The sequence below is a fragment of the Phascolarctos cinereus genome, unplaced genomic scaffold, assembly GCF_003287225.1.
Source record: "Phascolarctos cinereus isolate Bilbo 61053 unplaced genomic scaffold, phaCin_HiC Scaffold_2;HRSCAF=192, whole genome shotgun sequence".
Taxonomy (NCBI): Eukaryota; Metazoa; Chordata; class Mammalia; order Diprotodontia; family Phascolarctidae; genus Phascolarctos; species Phascolarctos cinereus.
Genome location: NW_027555625.1, coordinates 170,594,247 through 170,618,716, shown reverse-complemented (window position 1 = coordinate 170,618,716; position 24,470 = coordinate 170,594,247). Strand labels below are relative to the sequence as shown.

Below are 24,470 nucleotides of genomic sequence, written 5' to 3'. Positions count from 1 at the left end.
TGCTTCTCAAACTTTTAACGATTTGGTCATTATTATGTATACTTATTTACTGTGGTATGAGAGTTAGACTTAATGATCTTTGAGGTTCCCTACTATTCTAATGTTTTATGATTTCTGATGAATGGAATCAGAAAGATTTGTACTGAACCATCTGAATTCTTACTCAGTCTCCCAAATGATCAGTATGATAAGTTTTTGAGATTTTTTTGCTTAAATTTAATAATTTGTTATAGTATAAGACTGTTCTAAGTAGTAAAAATGAAAAAGGAAGAAAAAAGATTCTTTTCATTTAAGGAGCTTATATTTTATTGAGGTGTATATTAATATAGATAAGCAAATTTAAAAAAAATTTAAGAAATGCCATAAGTACTAAAAACTGAGGGGGTCAAGAAAGATTTTACCTAGAAGTTAGCACCAGTGTTAAAACTCCAATCAAACTTCAAACAGTAATCACTTTTTTTCTGGGTACTTTTTCCTTGGTCTTGACATACTGAGGCAAAATGAAATAGTTCAGATTTTCAAGGTGCCCAAATACTATAGAGAGAGATAATGTGCGTGTAGAAGTATATGGGGGCAGCTAGGTGGTGTGATGAATAGAGCCTTGGACCTGGAGTCAGGAATACCTGAGTTTAAATGTGACATCATACACTTACTAACTGCGTAACCCTGGGCAAGTCACTTAACCCTGTTTGGGGCAGTTTTCTCATCTGTAAAATGAGCTGGAGAAGGAAATGGCAAACTATTACAGTGTCTTTGCCAAGAAAACCCCAAATGGAGTTATGGTGAGTCAGATGTAACTGAAAAACGACTCAACAATAACAGAAGTATGTAGGAATAAACGTCTACAGAATAACTACAAAACAAATACAAGGTTCTTAAATATAAGGTAGTTAGTGAAGGTGGTGCATTAGCAGTTGATAAGTGTCAGGAGGGGGAGGCATACTTTATTCTCAGCGGTGTTTAGGTAGCTGACATGTCTGGTGGTACAAATTGGTAAAATTTTATCAACATTTACAATATATGGCCAGCCTTTAAAGTGAACTACCAGCAAATTCAGCCACATTTGCTTTATGTATTTTAAGGGTTTTTAAGTGTTAACTGTAGTTCAGATGGATTCTGATGTTACTCCATTAAGTTAAGATGCATATAGAACATTTAGAGAATGAAAACAGAGCAAAAATTAAAGTTTTGGCTCTCCAAAAATAGTCTTAGTGAGGTGTTTGTGTCAACCTTGTAGAAATAGTGGCACTTAAGAAGCGCTTTCCTAAGGGTTGCTGACCAGCTTCATTTTGTGTGTGTGTGTGTGTGTGTGTGTGTATGTATGTGTGTATGCCTCTGCAAATGGCCTGTTTTCTTGGTGTCTGTGAAATGACTAAATTCTAGAATTTGCCTGGAGAAAAAGTCTAAACTAATAGATTTATTTATGATTAGGTAGGTTGAAAAGAGCAAGGCAAAAAAGCAGTAGTAAAAAAAAATAATTAAAGCTTTTTCATCCCTTAAATCATTAAATAAAGAGAAGATTGGAAATGTTACCTAAATATAATTTATTTTTATGTATTTCTACCCTAAAATATTCCCTCAGTCTACCTCAACAATAGGCTGCCACTGTCATCTACATCAGATCCAACAGGCAAATAGAATATTTTAACAGATTTTTTTTCATGTTGCTATTTTCCTGAGACCAGGCTAGTCTAGAACAGCAGGTTAGGTTTGTTCTTATACATTAGGGTGAATAATTAAGAATTATTTCTTTTCTTCTTTGTTATAGAAGTGATAATAATTTTCAAAAATCTATAGTAGAAACTTATGTGAATATAAGAGGCTCCCAACTTTTGAAGAGATGGGTATAATAGTAACATCTTCCTGGTAGGGTTTTTGTACAGAGCAAATGAAAATTGTGTGTGTGTGTGTGTGTGTGTGTGTGTGTATGTGTGTGTGTGTGTGCATGTGTGCGTGTGTGTGTGTGTATTATCAATAGGCAATCAAAACTTCACAAAACTTATGTGAAAACTGAGTTTATATCAAGAGAAATGAACATGCATGTGGAACCCAAAGAGTTCACAATCCATACAAAAGTTTGTATATTTAGAACAGCAGGCCAAAGGAAGGAAGAGATGCCAGAAATCTCCACCTAACAGGGCATGGCATAGGAAGGGAAACCGTGCAGGTAGAAAAAGGACAAAACTCTTCCTGAAGGGGAGGATCAAGGCAATGGCAAAAGCCACATTCTTTTCCCTTAGGTACTGCTAGACTTTGAAGATTGGAGGGTCTTCTTATCTGCAGTGGTCCCAGCTTCACAAGCAATTTCCCAGTGTAGTGCAGACTGACTGGTACCTGTCTTGACTTCCAAGGACACACAGGGAGTTCAGTTTGTGATGCAAACAACGCATTTTGTCAGCTCAGGGTGTTTTATCCTTGACACATTCAAGGCCTCCTGCATATTCTGGGTCTAGTGTTTCTGAAATGTATGGCAACTTAAAAAGACAAGATCAGGGGACCCCTTAACATTCCTCAACACAAGCATAAAATGTCAGTCATAAAACAGTCTCCACCAATGATGAGATCGATGTCTTATGCAAGTGACCGTAAGCCTGTGGTTACATATACTAGGATTCTTCTAGTACATTCCAGGGACTCCTCCCTCCCCCACCATCTTAGCTCCTCATTCTCTTTATCTGGTCCTCTCTTTGGCCTTAACTAGACTAATAGAGAATTATGCTCATCTAGTTGATCTCATGTAAGTGTATGCAGCTATTTCTCACTCACCTGGTCTTCTGGCAGCTATGTGGCAGAGCATTCAGCCTAGATTCAAGAAGACCTGAGGTCAAATATATCTCAGACACTTATTGGCTATGTGACCCTGGTCAAGTCACCTAACTTCTGTCTGTCTCAGTTTCTTCAGTTATAAAATGGGAGAAATAATAGCACCTACATCCCATGGTTGTTATGAAGATCAAATGAGAAAATACTTGTAAAGCACTTAGCATAGTGCCTGGCACATAGTAGGCAGTATATAAATACTTGTCCTCTTCCCCTCTGCCTCCCTTCTTTCCTCTCTCCCCTCTTCCTTCCTTTCTACCTTCTTTCCTCCCTCCTTTTCCTTCCCCTACAGTTTACAGTGAAAAGTAAAAAATATATTTATAGGTAAGAAAAAGGGCTTTGGCACACAATTTGATTAGGAAGGTATATGCTAGTTTAACCCTTTTCTGTCCTGACATGATTTTTTTGGACTTCTTTTATCTTTTGTTGCTCCCATCCAGGGGGTGCCTGTAAACTTTAGTTATCTGTCACTCTTCCAAACGTAGTCACAAGTTCTTCTCACAAGAATTCAATGCCTCCCCCCTCCCCCCCCAAAAAAAGAATATTTTTATTTTTAACTTAAAGGGCCCTCACACTCGAGTCCTTAAATAATCAGGAAGCATTTCTTCAGCACTTGCTGCCCTGTCACTATTTTGCTTTGCTCCTGGCAGGTGTCATGGTGTCTCTTTTGATTGGTTTTCCCCCTGTATTTAGCTTTTTTTCCCCCTGAAGGTGGGGATCATTGCCTCTTGTAGAGGAATTAGTGGAGAAATTATAGAGGAACCTCAGTTGACAATGTTATACCTCTTCAATTTTTCCAGAGCCACAGTATTTCAGGTCTCTTTTTTATACTTGGGGCCCACAGCTCTATTATTCACGGAGAAAAGTTTTGCCCATGGCTGTGGGAACATTCTATTCTTGGACCCCACCAAGGGTTTTCTCTTTTCTGATCTGGGTTAGCTTTTTGGAGTCTATCCCTTTTCTCTTTTACCTTCTCCATTTCCCAGGCATTGTGCCTCCTATGTACATCAGTACCACTGGTGAGTTTTTTTTTTTTTTTGGTGGGGATGGAATTTGGAATGGCATTTCCACTTCTTTCTATTGCTCTTTCCTTCTCTAATCTTCCTCCAGGGCAACTGGATGGGGTTATGCAAATTATATTGGGTCACTTCTAGACCTTCCAAAGGGAGTGAACCCAGAGCCTTATGTTCCCAAAGAAATTGCTTATGACTCAGAGGAAGAGGTGCAGAATCGTACTGTGTTTGTTTGCCCTGTCTTCTGGAATGAGCTGTGGGAAATCAGAATGTTAGCACTACTCTTCAAAATATTTATTAGATCTTTGAAGTTTAGTTTAAGAGAAATAATCCTTTCTCTATGGTCTCAGTAGCAGCTTTAGGAAACAGTGTGTTGTTACCTATTTCAAATTTCAAAGTGAGTTTTAGAAATAATGCTGATTTTTCTGTGATGCAGATTTGTTTCATGTATGTGAAGGGATGACATTGAATTTTAGAATTTTATTTGAGATTCTTAGAATTCTGTGCATATCACCACCATGACTCAGGGGCTCTCTCTGCCTTAGAACTTCTCTCAGCCTGAGGGCATTGTCAGCTGGAGAAATCTTTCTGCCATGGCAGCCATTTCTCCAATTGGTGAGTTTCTTTTGGGCCTTACATTTCAGGGGCAGACAGTGCTGTGCTTCTGATGCCTGGACTTCACTGTGCCCCTGGGGGGGAACCCTTCTCTCCTGTTCCCCTCCTTTTCAGCTCCCTTTTATATTATCTTTCTCTATTAGAACACAATATCCTTGAGGGCAAAGGCTAGCTTTCATTTTGCTTCTATTTGTATCCCTAGGGTTTTAGCACAGTGGGTGATATATAATAAAAGCTAATTAAATACTTATTATCTTGCTTTACTTAGAGCCCATAAATATCAGCTTTACAGATGTATATAGCTATCTTCTGAAAGTACCTTTGAGGTTCCTAAAACTATGAGGCTGTTGGATGTGCTGAAGACAGGATTCTTAGTCATTTGTGTGGTGGCCTTCCTCCTGAATGACATTTGATTCAGTGGCCAGAAACGCTTCATTTAATATGAAGATAGGGCAGCTAGGTGGTACAGTGGATAGAGTGCCAGGCCTGGAGTCAGGAAGACCTGAGTTCAAATTTGGCCTTAAACACTTACATGTACCCTGGGCAAGTCACTTAACCCTGTTTGCCTCAGTTTCTGCATCTGTAAAATGAGCTAGATAAGGAAATGGCAAGCCACTCTAGTATCTTTGCCAAGAAAACCCCAAATGGGGTCACAGAGAGTTGGACGCTATTAAAACTACTGAACAACAAAATAAAAATAGAAAATAGAAAAAAATAGAACAAAGAGTTCAATTGTAAAATTAATGTGGATTGTAAATGTAACCAGTTTTGTAGAGTGAGGTTACATTACATTCAATATTTATCTTATTACTGAGTTCTTTTTTTCTGTCGTCATATTAAATCAAGCATTTTTGGTCACTGAATTATACGATGTCATTTAGGAGGGAGGCCATCTTACAAATGAATAAGAATCTACTCTTCAGACATCTGGTCACGTAGATTTTGCTTGGAAAAAAAAAAACCCAGTAAGGAAGATCACTAACTCCTGCGGCACCCTATTCAAATTATAGATAACTTAAATATTAAGGAAATTTTTCTTGACATCAAGCCTAAAGCAGACTCTTTGGATCTTCCACTCACAGCTCCTTATTCTGCCCTCTGGAGCCAAGCAGAACAATGTTAATCCCTCTTCCATGTAACAAGACTTCAGATACTTGCGGACAGCTATCATGTTCAGTTGGGTCCTAGTGCAGACAATATATAGTGGTAATAAATGGGTTTAACTATCCCTGTTTATATTTCTGAATAGCCATTAAAGCTCAACCAAGGGAAAGAAGGATGATGATATTGGTTCCCCGTTGGGAGCTATATCACTATATAATTTCTTCTTCCCTTCATTTTTTTTTCTATTTTAGCTACAAAATGGCATTTTTTGAAAATGGAAGGGAAAAATACAAATAATTAGGGTAGTACCCCATGATAACTCTCTTTCCTCCTACTTTGAATGATTAGACAACTAGAGGTAAATAAAGCTAGTGAATACTTAATGATTCTAAGAACTACTTCTATAATCAGGGTCCAGTGAGGAGTTAGATGAGGAAAATAAGGAGATAACTTCAATGTTTTTCATAACTAACCAGACTTTTAAGGTAATTATATGTGAGAACAATGCAGTAATTACCCATGTGTGTTAGTGTAATGCTCACTTAATGAATATAGCTGTTCCAGAATGGCTAGGTGATTAACAATCAGAATATTTTACTGTTTAAAATCTGATGGATATAAGGTGGCAGTTGGAAGAAGGGGAGAGAGGGAATGATGGACAAATAGCTTGTCTAAAAGAGTGGTTTAGAAAGTTTCTTAGAAGAAAAATATGCTTTGCAGAGGCCTTATGAGACTTTGAAGTTGATGAGACTGGCAATATTGAACTAGGGGAAATGGGCTTCTAGTGAGAGGAAATTGTTATTCATTGGAACCAAAGACAGAATGAGGCTCCTGAATCCCCTTCTCAGAAAGGCAATCAACTGGCAATCAACATAGCTATCATTTTGAGTTGATTTACATGCTACCTGAAGGCAGAGGGGTGGATGAAGTACCTGCTCTGTCAAAGTGCCCTTTAGATCTGATGTTGCTCTAGGATACTTCCATCTTGAGCACTGCCAGGTATTTGTTATATTGTTCCAAACTCTCCATATTGTGAGAATAAATGTCAGCCCATTTAAAATCTTTGAAATTTTTCATGGTAAAGGGAATAATGATAACAACAGCAACAACAATAATAGCATCTGATGTTTACAGAGTTCTTTAAGATTTGTACTTTACATAAATGATCTTATTTGATGTTTACAGAATTTACAACCATTTTTGTAAATGACTGAACAGCTTCAGAGTTTATGTGGCTTGTCTGTTGCCCTACAGTTAGTAAATGTCTAAGGTATGATTTTAATCCAGATCTTCCTGACTTCACAGGTCCATCATTCTATCCATTGTACTATACCACCTTTAAGTAATACATAAATTCAAGGTAGAGAATTAGATTATTCTGTTGCAACTCCATGAGAATATTTCAGCCTCTTCCCTCACAGTGCTCTGCCTCCCAAACACATAGGTAAAAAAAAATCTATAGTGACTAGTTTTGTGGTAAGGAAATCCAATTTTACCCCCCCCCAATCAAAACTTAATGAGTGTTTCCATACCCCTTAGACTCTAAAATAGAGGTTGGAAGATTCGAAATAGGACTCAGCATGTATAATTCAATACGAAGAGCAAGTCAACGAGGTAAATACAGTATTTAGATGTAACCTGGATATTACTGCTCTATTTTAGGAATTAGATTAGATTGAGGTCCTTAATCTAGGGTCTGTGGACCAGTAGATACATTTGATGGGGTCCTTGAACTTGGATAGAAAACATATTACATCTTCCTTTCAATATTTGAAATCACATTTTATTTATTTAATTTAAAAACTTTATTCTGAGAAGGGGTTGATAGTTTTCTCCAGACTATCAAAGGTGTACATGACACAAAAAAGGTTAAAAACCTCTTAAGTTAAAATAAAGCTCCAATATTAATTACCACTCCAGTACTTGGGATAAGAAGTAGTAATGGTATTTAAGAAGATGAAACTGGGAAGAGCAGTTGGACCTGACAATATATATACAGAAGTGGTTGTTGTTCATCCTTCCTTCTCAGAGGGCCAGTGGCATCATGAAAGTGATATCTCGACTGCAAATGAATTGAATTTAAGTGAGGAAGAGCTTTGTAAAATCATCGGCTTCACTCTGTCCTCCAGAGTCATCAGTGTCCAGTGGCAAGATATAGGCCAATACCATTGGCAATAGCCCTGAAGAAATCCATATTGGAGGCACTATAATTTTAAGGGCACTCAGGAATTTATTCTTAAATATTTAAAAGAGAGAAAGATTCTTAGAAGAATGGGAAAAACAATCATGTGGGGTATTATTAAAAAATAGTGACCTATAATACTCCAATATATGCCTTTCACACAGCTTTACAATTTTGATGAGAACAGCCTATGCACATATCATGAGTAATTTCAATGAAAACGTTACAAGAATAGGCAAGCTTTTGGAACTAATTTTGAAAGAAAAATACTAGATGTCTTCATAGTCACATAACATAAAGAAAGTCATAGTAAATATAACATCTCTGTTTGACTTAGTAAAAGAAAATAATGCTGGAAGGTTTTCCTTAGCAAAGTACATTTCACCTATACATTAAAACTATTTGAGACTATGTCAGAAGCAACTGACAAAATAATTTTGTTCACTGATCTGTTGAGTATCGATACTATTCAAGATTCTAGCTGTGGTCATAAAATGTTTTGTTTGTTTTTTTTGTAAGTATGGTGGTATGTGCCTGTTCCATGAGCAAGACACTGTCTCTCAGCTTCAGACTTTTTCTCTGGCTGTCTCCCATGCCTGAAATGTTTTGCTCCTCCACTTGACTTCTGACCTCCCTGCCTTCCTTTAAGTCCCAACTAAAATCTCACCTTCTATAGGAAGCCCTCCTGTGGTTTCTCTCTTTTAATTTTTTTCTTATTTATCCTATATATAGCTTGCTTTGCATATATTTGTTCATATGTTGCCTCCCCAATTAGATTGTAAGCTCCTTGAGGTCAGGGATTGTCTTTTTCCTCTTTTTTTGTATGCGTTTAATAAATGTCTATTGAATTGAACAGTGATTAAATTTGTCCTATTTGGCTGCACAAAGCAATTGGAGCAGTGGGTGGAATTTGAAGAGAGGCAGGTTGTTTAATGTAAGGAAAAACATCCTAATAATTAGAGCTACCTGGAGATGGAATGGGCTGCTTCAAAAGTAGTGACTTCCTGCTTAGTACAGGTCCTGGGGTGTGGGGGGGACGAACAACTATTTCTTGGAAATGTTATTGAGGGGATTTTTGGCCAGGCATGGGTTAGAATACATGGTCTTGGGTGTCGCTTTCGGTTCTGAGCTTCTGACTGTCTAGCGAGTTGGACAGGAGTGGTGATTTTCATCAGAGTGCTCATACCAATAATGTTACAAATTCTCTAAGTATAGATGAGGAAGCTGAGACTCAGTTTAAGTGACTTAAACATGGTCACATGATTAGTAATTGGCAGAGTCGGCACTCAAACTCAGTTCTTCTGGCTTTAAAGTCTATGTTCTTAACTTGAGGAGTTCTTAAATTTTTAGTGTCATGGACCCCTTTGGCAATCTGGTGAAGGCTGATGGACCACTTCTCAGAAAAATGTTTTTAAATGCACAAAATTAAATATGTAGCATTATTAAACAAGCTTGTTATAGTCAGATAAAGATGTAATTTCCCCCCAAGTTCATGGACACTGTAAAATATGTCGATGAACTCCAAATTAGGAATCCCTGTCTTACCACAGCACCATTCTGTCACTATAAAAGATGGGAAGATGTAGTCAATACCCAAGTTCACGGGAGATCAGCTTCTTTTAAATTTGAAGACTCCATAAAGACTATTCGTGGACATAATTAAGACTCATCAATAAGAATAATAAAATAATGTGAATTTATCAGGTTTTTCTGATTACTTACTTTATTCAAACTATAAAAAATATTAATAGCTCATGAGAATTATTTTATATATTTTGGTTGACATCTACAACTTTCATGTACATATCATGTACATTTTTAATTGTGTATTTTATATGTAATTTTAAAAAATCTTACATGTCACCTGCTTCTCCCCAAAAACTCTGGGCTCACATGGAGTGGGTTTGATCTCAGGAATTTACCTAAGAAGATTCTAGCTGTGTTCTTCAATAAGATAATCTCATATATAGCTTGTGTCTGTGTTTCCACATGTGTAAGTAAAAGAGGTCCCAGTCCCCTAGAGGCATTCAATATAACAAATGAAATTTGAAATGGGATAGCCTTTATTTTACCCTACAACAAATGTTGAAAATGCAAAACACTCACAGAAACCAGTAAACAGATGTTGAAATCACACAAATCACTCAAAAGTAGTCTGACTTGGAAGGAGCTGAATGCAATCATTTGATATTCTGGTGACTGCCTAGCTATCTCAAACTAGATCTCTCTATGGTTCCTCCTCCCAAGACTTTAGTCCTTAAGGAAGGTGAGTGAATGAATGAATGATGAGTGAATGAAAAAAAACCCCCAACAGATACAAATATAAAGGTGAAGATGATACCTGTCCTCAAGGAACTTACATTCTTATAGAGAACAGATTACAAATACTTGGGGATGATGGCCAGGGAAGCTGTATTTTGGTTTAGAAAGCTGCTGGGTTGGTGAGTGGAACCATAAGAAAGTAAATTGACATACCCTTTTCAGAAGCAGTGGCAGTATTGATTTGATTATGGTTCTAGAACTGCAAAATGGAGAGGATGGAAAACAAGGTAGATAGTAAAAAGATGGTTGGAGGTGTCTGAGTTGAAGGTGCCATGTGCTTCTGCTGAAACTTTATGAATTAGCTTGGCTCCTTCCATCCTTTGGGCTGGGAATGTCTGCTTTCAGAAAACTTCTCTTAAGCCACCTGGGCAGTCACATGTTGCTTTTTCAGGTACTCTTTCAGTGACTGAGGCGCCACTGACTCGAATTTGGAAAGCCCCCTTTCAGGTGTAGAGTTTCTGACTGGTGCTCAGAAAGTGAAACATAAAGGTAGAAAATGCCAAGAATACTCTTTACTAGCTGGGCCAATGTGGGAGGTTGGGGGAGAGTGGGTGTGGAGTGACACTTGTAGCTCTACAATAAGGGGCAAAAGGAGGAAGAACTCTCTTAATTCTTCCTGCATCTCAAGCTGTCTTCTGCCTTTTTTCCTCTACCATAAGAAAGGCACAAGGGAATAAGTAGTAAGACAAAGGGCTGAAAGCAATCATTACTCTCTTTTATAGGGGGGTGGTTCCTCTGATCAGAATACATCTTCTTGTGTCCCGGCTAGCCCATCATCTTGTGGGCAGCACCAGTCATTAAAAACCAAGTCAGTAGTTTTCGGTGTCCTCTCAACAAGATGCAAATGGACATACCAATGCTCCTCATGGAATGCTGCTTTCCTGACCCTAGACAAGGAAAGAACCATACCCTTTAATTTCATCAAATTGACTGGAGATTCTCCTGTTCAACCATTTTCCCCTTATATTTGTACAGTTCCAGAATAGACCTATTTTAATTTGGTTAGATGAAGACTTGAACAGTGATGACCATTTTCAGAGTGATACTGATTAATAAATATTCTACCCCACCCCTGCACCTTTCCACCTCCCTACAGTGACAACAGTTTTGTTTTGAAATATCACAAGGTATCTGAAGTAGGATAGTAGAATGATAAGCAAGGTCATTTGTAGCTGGTGAAATCTTTTAACCTTATGCCCTATTCATCATGCTGTGAACATTAGAAAGCCCTTATTTATTCTTTTAGCTTTATAGTGTGAAATTGTAATCTCCTTGAGGGCAAGGAGTGTCTTTTGACTATTTTTGTGTCTGCTACACAGTGCCTGACAATGTTTATTGACTTACTGTTAAGCATTGTTAAGAGATTTGTGTGGAGAGGTGTTTATATACTTTTAAATAAATGCTTGTGGATTAATTGAGTTGTGTAGCAATGGATGCAAGCAGGGCTATCTCCTCTCTGGTGCCAAACCATCATTCTGATCAAATCAGCTAAGAGAGCAGCCATCACTTATTGGGAACTCTGATTGTGCCATCATGTAGTTGGTCAGATAATGAAAAATTGGGATCAGAATGACTTTGTAAGGGCTCTGCAGAAATTTGTGTAGTTGCTGCATATCTAATTTTCTTTCTCTATCTTAGGGCAGCTAGGCTAGGTAGCTAGCTAGTAGTAGAAATAGCTCCTGAATTGATTCGTGTGCTTTGGGGGTAAAGCCAGCAGGTGAGTGCTGTCTGGCAGGCTTTACCCATATAAGAGAAAATGAAAGGAAAAAGTTAGGAATGCTTATGTCTTGCTTCTGCTACAGGAAAATGATAGTTTCTGGTCATATCTGGCCACACCTATTTCTCTTCCCAGCATGCAGTTCCTATTCCTTAGTTACTCCCCTTAACTTACCCCACCCTCCCCCTTCCCCACTAGGGAAAGAAAGGGAAGCTGAAGGAGTGAGTGATGACATTGGATCAACAGCCTCAGTCTTGTCCCAGATGGCAAAATAGTGCTCTGACCCATTTTTAGCCTAAGGGAAAGGAATAAAAGACCTGAATCCAGTTTAGGTCTGTCTTTTGGGAAATTAATAAAAAAATGTTAAAAATCAAAACCATACGATTCTATCATAATCTACTCAGGCCTCTGGCTAGGAAATCCTAAAGTTGGGGAGAGTGGTCTAATCATTTCCCTGACCCAGTTTTGTTCTGTGTATACTAAGCTATTCACTGGTGCCTTCCATGGAACTCCCATCTGCATGGAATTAATACAAAGACATACATCACAAAGAAGTTATAAGGCATGTTTTTATATGGCACAAAATTAGGAAATAGAAATAATTTTTTTAAAGCGGGAAACACCTAGAAAACAAACACCTTTCAGCAACAGGCAACAGAGAAGAAATTGGAAGAGTATAACTTTTTACACGTCTCAAAAGGGATGGTCACAGACAGAAGTCTCTAGTCTCAGAGTGTACATCTCAAAGTGCTTGCGCAGACTTTTTTAACCTTCTCTATGACTGTCATTGTGTGGCACTTCAATGCTACTGCCCACTCTCCTGCCCTCTATTGCTCTCCCGATCTGGTACAAGCTCAATTCTTTTTGAAAGCTCTTGTATTGGCAGATTAATCTCCTTCTGTCTCAGAGCAGGTGATTGAGCTACCCTTTTTCAGGCTGAAATAGGTTGCTGGAACTGGAACTATAATTTACAGAATTTAGTTAGGTTTCAGACTTTTCCCTTTTGCCCAGGCAAGAAAGCTGGTTACAGGGTTAATGATACCAGGGAAATGTGTTTAGGCAGGAAGAAAACTGGACAAGTGAGATTTGATTAATTTTGTACTTATGTGAGGGAATTGCTGTGTGACTGTGTTTAGAATTTTTTGTTCAGATTGTTTTAAAGTGTGTGCGTGCACATGCACGTCTGTGTGTGTTGTATTAGACTATGAAATGCAAGGAGTTTCTCACAGAAATCTTTAAAAGTGACAGAATGACAATTGTAGATCTTTGTTAAAGGCAGTGTTAAACTGTGTTATGCCAAATAATACTTATACTTAAGGTGGGAAACAGCATTTGAGTTAGCTGGAAGCAGTGACATGGAAGCCTAGTTGTCAAGGGTAACCTTTTTGTAATTGAAAGAGACAGTCTTATTATGCAGAGGTAAACATGAGATGATCTTTTCTCCATCTCCTTCTGGTTATAAGCAGGAGAAAGAACATAAGGGCTGTTGGAGCAGAGGGAGACCATATATTTAGGAAAGGTAGTCCTTGTTTTCTTTTTGAATTTGATAGAAATTTATTTTTAGAAGTAAAAACACTCAAAGTACCACATTTTATTGTAGAAGTGGTCACACAAACATTATCACATATATCACAATTATATGTTACATTTAAATTACATAAATTAGAAACATCTTTTGTATACTAGTAAAAGGGAAACTAATACCACCTCTTGTAAGTTTGGGCTCCTTACCCTCAAGTAAAATGAAAATCACCAGACTGAAAGATCTTGATGACTTAAATGATACCTGTTTGAGTAGGAATCAGGAGAACTGGATTCTACTCCCAGTTCTGCCCTTAACCATCTGTGTGTCCTTAGGCTAGTCACTTGGCTCATTTTGGCTTCAGTTTTCTCATCTGTAAAAGACAAAACAGCACAGTGGATGGAGCATAAGGTTCTGGGGGCACAGAGCCTCATTCACAGGCTCTTTACCTGTGTGACCTTAGAGAAATCATTCAATCTCTCTGAGCCTCAGTTTCCTCTTCTCTAACATAGGGGAGTTTGATTAAGTGGCCTCACTTTTGAGGTGCCAGAATGGTAGTTCTTTCTAAGAGGTTAGGTCACTGTGGTTAGTAGAATGCAATCAGAGGAAGGGTGGAACAATTAAGGGCAGAGTGATATTTAGGATTTTTGATAAAAAGCCATTCAGCAGTTTACTACAGGAGATCACGATAACTCTAAAGGTGAGATAAGCAGAAAGTAAAGCCAAGATTAGGCTTAACTCTCTTGCTGTTAGTATCAGAGCCTAATGTTTCACTTGTACCAAGGTATTTGCATTTCTTCAACTTTTAATCTACGTTGTATTTATTTGTTTACATAGAGCAATTATGAGCAAATAATTAATCATCTTGTTACTATTAGCAGTTATATTTTTATAGAAAAGACAACACTCACCAGATCACTTGTTGAAAGCTGAGATTTAGGTAGTCGTGTCTGTGGGAAACCTAGCTAGTCAGTATATAATAATATACTGTAGTATGATATATAATATAATCAAATGCGATTGTTCACCAGAATTGTAGACACAGTGATTAGGGAGAATTGACCAACATCTACAGGGCTCGTGTGGTAAAATAAGGCCATTGTGATATTGAGAGTCATTACATGACCTTGGAGTGGAAAAGAAAGAGCCCTATTAACCTCGATTTGCCACCTTAAAGCACTGACCATTAATTTTCTCATTTATTTGCTCTACTCATTTTCTGCACAGTAAGAGTTACTTTATTGATGCTATATGGTGAAACAATGAATAATCGCCAGTAAAAGTTATTTCTCCTGGTCAACACTTTGCATTGCTTGAACCTCTGTGTCCATACTGGCCTTAGTCTTGGAGGAGCATAACAAAGTAGAAAGTAATAAATTTGTGAGATATGAAAAATCCCTTGCGTTTCATTGTATTAGATATTCATTACTGACTTTTGGGGATAGTGTCTCCTATTTATTATTTTTCCTGTTGACTCATGTTATTAGTAATTATTTTTATATTCTACCATGTATTAAAAAGGGTTCTATTTAGCCAACAAATATAATAGAGGAAGATTGAAAATACATATATTAATTTAATGTATATATATTATTCAAGATGTTATTTTGGTGAAACGATAATTTCCACTAAAATATTTAGGAACACAGAAAAGCCTGGGTTTGCAATGTTTCCTTGAATATCACCCACGTTAGCCCAGTAGCTCTTAGAATAAGGTTACTGAGAAACTTGTTCTTTGTCACCTGTTATTGTTGCCACTTATAATTTATTGGCTTGTTGCTTTTGGAATCAAAAACTGAGGTGGGAAGTATGAAGGACTCAATAGGGCAATTGTTCCAGTTTTCTACCCACATTCTGTTAAAAAAAAAAAAGAGAGAAATGTGAAGACGTATTCAAAGGTTTTTTTTTTTCTCCACTTGAAAAATGTTTACCTCTTTCTTAGTGTAGAATAGAATGAATCTATTACTTTTTGAGCATGTTCCTTGATGGTCTGAGTCAGAAAATAGGTTCACCTCTACGTAGCTTATCCAAGAAAGATGCTATGTAAATATAATTGGTGGAATACAGTGGATAGCATTTCTTCTGGAAACTGTGATTTGCATTAATGCCTGTTCTTTTGTGTACTTTTTAATTACTTTGTTTTCTAATACTTTGTTTTTTTAGAGGTTACTTATCTGATAATTTCAACTATTTAGAAGTTAGCTGAGATGGAGGGAGTAAGGGGGAAAATATAGATTATTATAGCTGCCAGAATGACTACTATAAAGAACATTATTCAGAAAAAAACTCTCAGGTCCTTACTTAGAAACTTTTTACTTGTACGTTGTACACAGTTAGTTGTCTGTTACAAGCTCTGTGATCTAGTTTCCAGTGAAGATTTAGAAACAGTAAAGTTCAAGAGTGGATTGCTAGAGGCAGATAAACTAAAACAGCAAGAAATGATTGTCTTTTTTTTTTTCAGCTAACGGGAGAAAGACACAGGAATTAAAAAATTGTAATAATCAGATGCCTTGTATGGTCTTCTGAGAATATGAATATGCTATGACACAATAAAACAATTGCTGTTTATATTCATAACACTTAGTCTTCAAGAAAGGATTGAAAAATTTTAAGTATATTTGTTTTAAGAAGGCAAAAAGCAATTTGGTTTTTTAAGGAGCTTAGGGAATTTGGGTTTAGTAACAAAATCATCATATGTGAAATAGCACATCTTGGACTATATTAAAAAAATTAACTCTCCTCCTTTATTAATAGTCAGGTTGGAAGTTACCAAAACTGAATTTTATCTTGTCAATAGGCTCAATAGTATTAATACAAACTGTTTTTTCAAATGTGGTTAAGTAAGCAATGGCATCCTAAAAAAAGCTTGAGAGACCAAGATGACTACAATATGCTAAGACAAATCAACTCATTTTCATTATTATGAGTTATGTCACTCTGAGCTATAATAGCTCCTAGGAATGCAACTGTTAGCCTTGCTCAGTTTGCCCATCTATCTCTCTCTCTCCACCTGTTCCTGTTCATAGGCGTGGTTGGAATGTACATGGATATCTGTAGAAAACAGACAATAGCTATACAATGGACCTTCCAAGTCCATATTCAACATATTAGACTGTGCTATAATTGTGAGGCTGGAGGATATAGAATAATTTCATTGGTTCTGGTATTGCCACATCTCATCTTATGTTGCTTCTATACAGTCTGTTCAACACTAGTATGAAATGACCATACGATAGTATAGCGATCACTTTGCAATTGTCAAGATCCTAAATAGAAATGCTGAACTCCTTGAAAGCAGGGACTATACCATATATTGACTTTGTATTTCCAAAAGCACAGAGCATAGTGCTGAATAAATACTTACAGTATAGAATAAAAGCACGAAATGCTCCTCTTGGTAGAAATAAAGTTTACTTTTACAATCTTAAGGCTCTAGAAATTGGACAAACTGCACTCTAAAAATAAGTGTAGAGATAGTGATGGGCCCTCATACTTCAGTGATTGTTCTAGAATACTTTGGGTACACCTGGTCAGGGTCTCAATGCCATTGTTAAATTCACTACTAAAGTCTAATAAAGTTATTTATAATAACTAACAAAAAAAGATGCATTTGGAGATCTAACCAAAGTTAAAATATTTCTTAAATTGGGGGCCAAATCATGGTATGGCTAAGAGCATGCAGAAGCATATTTTCATTTCAAAAGATGCAAAGAGATAGGTTTTTTTATATTATTCATGCAAATTATGTTCAAGGGTAGACTTGATAGCTGTAGATCAGCTCCCATCCTCATTTTAGGCCGTAGTTTCAATTTGCTTTCTGTCTAAGCATATAACATGATCCCTAATATCTAGCCACATCAAATGAGTACCCTCCTTATCTCTGCTAGGTATTGTAGGGGAGGAATATAGCCAGAAGGTGGCAGGAGGGGAAAGATGAAACAAAAATTTTGTCGGTTTCTATCCTTGAACTGGATAATCAGCTTCCTGAATAATCAAGAGTTAGTTGTGGTTCTCTTGTTGTTGTCTTCACTTCTGTTGTTTTTTGGTTGGTTTGTCTATTTTCATTATAGCTAAGCATAGAAACAGTTTAAGAGAAGGGCATGAGTAGGTGCATTATACTTAAACCTATGGACCAAATGCCCAAATTCTAGTCATTGTACAGTGAACTGAACCTGTTACAAGTAGTGCTTCTTGGTATTTGCAATGATCCTGTTATCACTCTGTGCTGTGTTCATAAAAAGAAATGCTATTTTTGCTGTTCTGCCAGCAGTGAGAAAAGTACACACCTTGGGCTTTTCTCTCATTTTTTCTGTCTTTGCTGGGCTTCACATCGTAGGGCAGAGGTATGGGACTGCCCATCAGTCAACCATTGTTATTGTTACAATCACTGGCTGAATTGTGCTTGTTCATTCTGAAACCTCCCATTCTCTCCCCTCCCTCCCTTCTTGAAACCTTGAGGCTTACTAAAGAGCTGTGATTGCAGTTACACTTTTCAACCTTAGATCAATAGTGCTCTCAAGAGCTTGCTTGTGTGTTGAAGTACCAAACCTCTCTCCGTTATTTCAGGTAAGAGAATTCATTTTTTAAAAAACGAATTGTGAATAGAATTCAAGGTTTCATAGGGATCCTATTTTTCTAAATAGATTTGTTGAATACATTTGGAGGATAATGTTTCCAATTCCCGTTTTCAGTTTTCTCTAAAGAGAAATAATGCATGTGTCTAGGCAGCTGTAGAACAGTCTATTTTCTGACACCAATAGTATTATTGCTATTGACTTGCTGTGCATCTGTGGTAGGTATTTGCTAAATATGTTCTAATTACAGAAAATCCAAGCCAACAAAAGAGGCTATCAGGCTCTACAGTTTTGCTCTGATTTTAGTATAAAAGGGTTCATTTAATGTACTTTGTATGTAATTTACCTAAAACTATCCTACAACTTTGAATTTATTTTCATCCAGAACTATTTGTTTTGATTTTGTTGCTGGATTTCCCCCCCCATTTTGTAGTTATTCTGATTTTAAAATTAATAATCCTTTTGATAATATTTGCTGTTAGCACATGTACCTGCTATAATACAAAGACAAATCTTAGGTAGTGATTTATTCTTTTGCACTGCTTATCAGATGGAGCAAATCACTCTTATTCTTGTTTTGGGTGTTTTTGCATTTTTTCCTAATAATAAAAATGAAGGTGCAGGCTCAGTTTAAATTTGTTCAGTTATAATTACCACTTTTGCAATTTATTGAGTTGTTATATTCCCTTTCTTTATTTACTAGGTGATTAGATACATGCACAACAAGGTGACATGGAAGAGAGTTGGCTTTTTAAAAGTATACTAAAAGAAGAGCAAAAAAAATCTACTTTGTCTTGAAAAGTTAAAACTATACTTCAAGTCCTTTAATGAAATCATATATGGAAATTAGTAACATGACAGAACAATTCCAAATTTTCTACTTTTCTCATGACTTAAATATTAATTTAAATATTTATAATTTTTTTAAATCTCATCAAATTCTTAATGTCAGAGCCAAAACCCACATGTAAGTAAAAGTTAGAAGAATGATTGCTCTTAGACATTGCCATCCCAACAGGAATGATTTACTCGTGGGCTCTTTGTTTTTCACATTCATGAACACTTTTTAAGAGCTTTAGGAGTATTATTTAGCATTTTTGAAAGAAATACTATTTCTTTAGTTCTGTGTGAAAAAATAAGTACCTACTGGCACAGATTGATTTAGCCATCAAAAAGTAGATTTTTGTATCTTTTTTTGGTTGAAAAGGGAACTTATTTAAAAGAATGTATAAACTGCAACTCAGTTGTCATTGTTCTGCTGGTTCTTGCAAAGGTACATGTAGGACAGTGATAGCTGTCCCTGATCGCTGAAATAAAATTGTCCTAAACTTTTTCTGTGGACTGTTTTTTTTTTTTCATTAAAGACACATGATATAGGAAAAATTCTCCAAAGGTACATTAGGATTTTCCAAATATCTTTTTCATATTATGTTCTGCAAAGCTGCATTAAGAGTTCAGGATTTTCAAAATAATGGCATAGCTATCTTACAGACCTAATAGAGACTTTCAGTACTATCCTTTTACTTAGGTAGGTATTGTAACTGAAGTCCTGTAAAAAGCCATATAATTCGCATGAAATTTATTTGAGAGACATTGCTTGTGTGAAATAAGTTGTAAGGGACTTTTAATGTTATCTAAACAAAGACCTCTATATACTTATATGTATGAACTCATATTGATAGCTTAACTGTTGACTGAAAAGTAAATATTTCAGTTGACCATTTGTGTGTTTTAATGCTGTCTATGCAATAAATAATAATTTCACTAATTTTTTTTTCTTTATGGTATACCTATTGTATGGTCATAGCCTTACTTCATCAGTAGTTTGAGCTAGATACTTATAAATGATTGAAACTGTTAAGTGATTGAATCGACTGGATGTAAACACTGGCCCACTTGTGATTGATAAGACTGACAGTATGATTGAAAAGACTGACACCACGTGACAGTCTTTCCCACATAGGATGACCATGTAGAATAAACTCTGATTAGCCTTCTTGGTAGCTATTTCCAGGGCTCATTATTTTTGATAGTTCTGTCTCTTCCCTTGTGAGCTGTATTACATTTGGGTTCAAATTGCGTGACCCCTTTTGGATAGCTTTGAACCTGGATGATTCCAAATGCCCATCTATCTATTCACTGTCACTTTCCCACAATCAGGGACTTATTCAGCATTTGTTCAATTTGATTCCAGTTATGTGTTTCAGTGTTTTTTTATTGTATCTTTGTCCCAACTTGCTTGCAGGTGCCCCACTTCACTCACTGTGAATTTTAAATATAGAAAGATTGTCTGTGGGAAGCAACTTATTTCCCTCTCATTTAACACATAATTTTCTATCATAATCTACCTGTTTTGGAAACTTAACTATTTTCCCCCAGTCTAACACTGCTGGATTTAAGTTACACATTTTAAACTTAAACAGGCTGTTATGATTAGAAGCTGGTAATATTAGGTTCCTTAAATAACTTACCTTTTCCTAATGCAAGATTAGAAATAGTTTGCATAATCCATGTAATACACTCAAACCATTCTGTGCCATGCAAATCACATTCATTGTCAGAAATTACATGACTATTTTGAATTGATATTTTTGAACCATTTATTTGTTTTCTTTGATTTCTTTAAAAATTAAGATTTTTAATGTCTGTAGCTTATAATAGGTCTATGTCAGGGAGCTCTATCTTTGTCAGTGTGTGTTCTCCTAGAGGCAGCTGGTAGATAGATTGCTGGACCTGGAATCAGAAGAATCTGAGTTCAGATCCTGCCTCAGATACTTAACTAGCTGTGTGACATGGGCAAGTTATTAATAGTACCCTCCTCCCAGGGTTGTTATGAGGATAAAATGGTTAACATTTGTAAAATGCTGTGCAAACTTTAAGGTGCTATATAAATGCTAGGTGTTGTTATTACTATTATTATTCCATTGACATAGATTACAACTTCTGTACAAATTAGCAAATGATTTTCAAGTGTTTCTGGGATTTCCAACCTTGTGATAAGCCTCTATGACCTTGGACAAAAGACATATAGTCTATGATTGAGCCTGTACTTTAGCTTGGTAGAACCTGCTAGAGCTTACACTTCATTGTTATAACCTTGAAAAATCCAGGGTCTTGGGAAAGGACTTACATTCAAAAGTGTTTATTGCCATACTTTTTTATGAGCAAAAAAGTAGAAACAAAATAAGTTTCCATAATTTGAGGAATAACTGAACAAATTGTGGCATATGAACAAAATAGAATGTAATTGCCCAGTAAGAAATGCCTAATATGAAGAATTTAGAGAAACTTAGCAAAACTTATATGATGGAGAATAAAATGAGCAGAACCAAGAAGGGGAGGGGAGGGAAAGGAATAAGCATTTAGGAGGATAATTTATATGATAACAACATTGATATGAAGGAACTATGAATTTTGTCTAGTTAGTGACCAATCACGTTTTAGAAAATGGATGACGAAGCGTCTCATCTCTAGGTGCAGAAGGGATGGACTAGAAGCAAGGAATGAGATGTATTTTCATATGTGACCAATGTGTGGACATGCTTTATTTGATTATATTTATTACAAGGTAAGACTTCTATTTGGGAAGAGAATGTGTGTTAGCGGAAAGTGATAGGGATTAAAAGATGGAAAGAAAAGTATCAATAAAACATAAACCACAGAAGCACATAGGGAATTTTATTGCTACCTTATTGGTTTTAATATACACTTAAACAAAAAGCCCCATTCCTCCAGAGCTTACATTCTAATGGGAAGACAGTACACAAAAGGGAAATAAAAAGAATTGAGAAGGGAAGAGCCAGGCACTATGGCGTTTTGAAGTCTAGAAACCAGGAATAAAGCTGGGAGGGGAATGAAGGCTGGTTTAGGCCCCTCTTTAAAACGGAGTTTCCAAGAAGAACTCAATGGAATAAAAGGCAGGCCTTACAGAAGGATATTCTATTTGAGAAGACTGGAGGGCTAATTGCATGTTTCAGTAAGGAGACCCCACGTGCTGAGGGAAGTTCCAGGATGAGGTGAAATGATTTGAAATTTTGGGAGCCAGGAACAGGGTTGGGAGAGGAATGTGGCCATGAAAGCAATTAGAATAAGATCACTTAGGGTAGCAAACAGCAAAAATAAAGAATCAGCAATAAAGACAGATGATAGAGTGCTTTTGTCTGTGGAAAACAATCAGATATCAGCTCTTTAATACTACAGGCCTCATAGGCTTTTTATGTTGTATGAGTGTGATGGGGCCTTTACTTCTTCTCCTGTCACTCTCTTCTTAACCTCTTACAATCCAGCTTCTGACTTTATAATTCCACCAGAACTGCTCCCTCCAAAGTTACCAGTGATCTCTTATTTGACAAATCCAGTGGCCTTTTCTCAATCCTCATCCTTCTAGACCTCTCTGTAGTCTTTGACAATATTGTTCACTTTCTTCTTTGATACTCTTTTCTCTTTAGGTTTTCTGGGCAGTTTTCTCTCCTCCTCCTACTACTCTAACAGCTCCTTCCCTGTATCTTTTCTCCACATTCCTAGGAAACCTTTCCAATCCCCCTTAATTTTAAATCTTAGTACCTTCCTTCTGAGACTACCATATATCTTTATTGTATGTAGATGTTTGCATCTTGTTTCCCCCACTGGACTGTGAATTCCTGGGGACCAAGGACTGTTTTTTTTTGCCCCTTTCTTTGTATTCCCAGTGCTTAGCACAGTGCCTGGCACATAATAAGTACTTATTAAATGATGTTGACTGACTGACTTTGTGTGTGTGTGTGTGTGTGTGTGTGTGTGAGAGAGAGAGAGAGAGAGAGAGAGAGAGAGAGAGAGAGAGAGAGAGAGAGAGAGAGAGACACACACAGAGACAGAGAGACACAGAAACAGACAAACAGACAACTGATATTCCTTTATTTCTGTACCAGCAGATGCTAGTAAGTCATTTTATATGTTGCCCCTGGAAGTTCACAGTATCACCTGAATGCCCAGAGGAGCCATCTGGGACTATGGGGTCGGGGTGGGGAAGAGCCATCATCACTGGAGTCATTCTGTCTCCTGTCTTCCCTTTCCCCTGCTCTGTACTCTGGGTCTTCCCAAAATCCAGGGTTAATCAGTAAAGCTGCCACCAATGGAGGAGACTCCTGTCCTCCTCATTTTGCTTTTCACTCCAGCTACTTAACTGTTCTCTGGTCTTGGATGAAAGGGGGTCAACAACTCTATTTTTTCTGATAAGAGAGAAGGTCACCAGGGCTTGCTCTCTGCCCTGTCTCTGTCTCTTAAGATTCACTAGGCCTTTCCATCTGCTGTGACTTTATGCTCAGCTGCTCCCTGACACTGTTGTCTTAACAATCTGTGAAACACAAGGACCTCTAGTCATTGCCATTAGCTGCAATGCTATACCCTTAGGATGTCTAGGACTCTATCCTGATGCTAAACTTTCTTTATGCGGTGGCTTCCCCAATTAGATTGTAAACTTTTGAGATTAGGGAGTAGTTTTTTTTTTCCTGTTTCCATTTGCTTAACACAAGATAGCACATAAAAACCACTTAGTAAATGTTATATATATATATATATACACATATATATACATATATATATATTTATTTGTTTATTCATGCTATAGTAGAGCACTATATCCTGTATTCATTCATTCATAAATTTAGCTGACAAACATTAAGTACCTAATGTGTATCAGGTACTGTGCTAGATAATATGGTGTAAACACAAGCAGAAAAACAGAATTGAATGAAACCCAAAGGCTCCTGTTTTCTAATGTGGATTCTTATACTGTAGTAAAAGGCAGAGTGTAAAAATGAAAAGATTAACGTGACAGGAGAAAGTGGACATTTGAATATGACTCACAAAGGATGAACATATTGATGGATCACTATATTGGTTCATGTATTACGTATGAAATTGCAGATTAGAAAATGACACCATTGAAATTATTTACATGTTATATAAATCATTTATTTTCTCAGTAAGGGGTTATCTATGAAAAGATCTGAACTTTGGGGCTATGATTACTAAATCTTTGTGAGCAAATTCAGTTGACTGGGTTGTATGTATTTTCAAAGAGGTGACTGGCAACTAAGACATGCTATTAGAAAGGTAGATACAGCTGGTGAAAAATCACATCACAGTACTGTGGAAGAAATTTGTGACTATTTTAGAGAACACATTTCTGAGTACATTCTATTCCCTGACCCTGAATAGTTTTTACAGTGCTCATAAAACAAGGCTATTTTGGTGCTACTTGCCAAATACTAATACCTGGCAGGTGTCAGTGAATCAGATCCCTCCAGATTTAAACCATATAAGGAAAAGTTGACTCTTCTTGCATGTGCTAATGTCATATGCCTCAATAAATCAAAACTTTTGGTCATTGGAAATGTCATTACCCAAGACCTTTTAAATTAAATTAAATCTAGACATTTATTAAATACCTGCCATGTGCAAAAGCGTGGTGATAGGTACTGGGATACAGAGACAAAACACATAGAATTCTTATCTTCAAGGTACTCGTTGTATTAGGAAGATATACACACAAATAAGTAAATACAGGGTAATTTGAAAATGGCGAGAAGATGTTAAGAACTGGAGGGATCAGAAAAAGCTT

General features: G+C 36.7%; 1 protein-coding gene across 7 annotated transcripts in view; it reads left to right on the top strand.

The window, feature by feature from the left end:
* Window positions 1-24,470, top strand: part of PLCB4 (phospholipase C beta 4) — a 461,946-nt gene that overhangs the window by 83,686 nt on the left and 353,790 nt on the right. Inside the window, exon 1 of one of the 7 annotated variants that reach the window (XM_020985804.1) lies at window positions 17,780-17,861. The exons of the other annotated variants lie outside the window; for them this stretch is intronic. The gene's annotated coding sequence lies outside the window, so the exon portion shown is untranslated. Of the gene's footprint in view, window positions 1-17,779; window positions 17,862-24,470 lie in introns of those variants that run through there. 7 annotated transcript variants of the gene reach the window in all.